Source organism: Triticum aestivum, chromosome 5A (genome assembly GCF_018294505.1).
Source record: "Triticum aestivum cultivar Chinese Spring chromosome 5A, IWGSC CS RefSeq v2.1, whole genome shotgun sequence".
NCBI lineage: Eukaryota > Viridiplantae > Streptophyta > Magnoliopsida > Poales > Poaceae > Triticum > Triticum aestivum.
The window spans coordinates 579970359-579970848 of NC_057806.1; positions in this window are offsets into that span (position 1 = coordinate 579970359).

The window sequence follows — 490 nt, forward strand, 5'->3', positions numbered from 1 at the left end:
GCATGCTCCACCTGGCGTCCCTCGTCTGGTGGTCTAAGAGCATTACTAGTAGAACCCTCAAACCCTCAAATCTTAAAAGCAGTTTTAAGGGTTGAGTTGTGCCACTTTTTGACACTTTTTAAGGGTTGAAAAACAGGGGCAAATACTAGAACCCTCAAACCCAACCCGTAAACTGCTTTAAGGATTGGATTTGAGGGTTCTAGTCTTTGCCTCGACCCCAACCTTTAAATCTATCATTTGACATCTCACAATTCATGACAACAAGAACACAATCAACTTCCAAACAAACTACCAAATGACAATCATTGATGCATGGTTTAATAGTTTACATCACAAAATCATCATCTTCCTCCTCTCATCGGCACCATCACCCAAAAGTTGCACCTCGGCGCCATCTCATAGACCACAAGCGGGCTCCATCAAGCATCTCCATCGGCACCGGTGGAGTCGTACACACCGCCATCACCACAACTACTCATCGGAGTGTCAC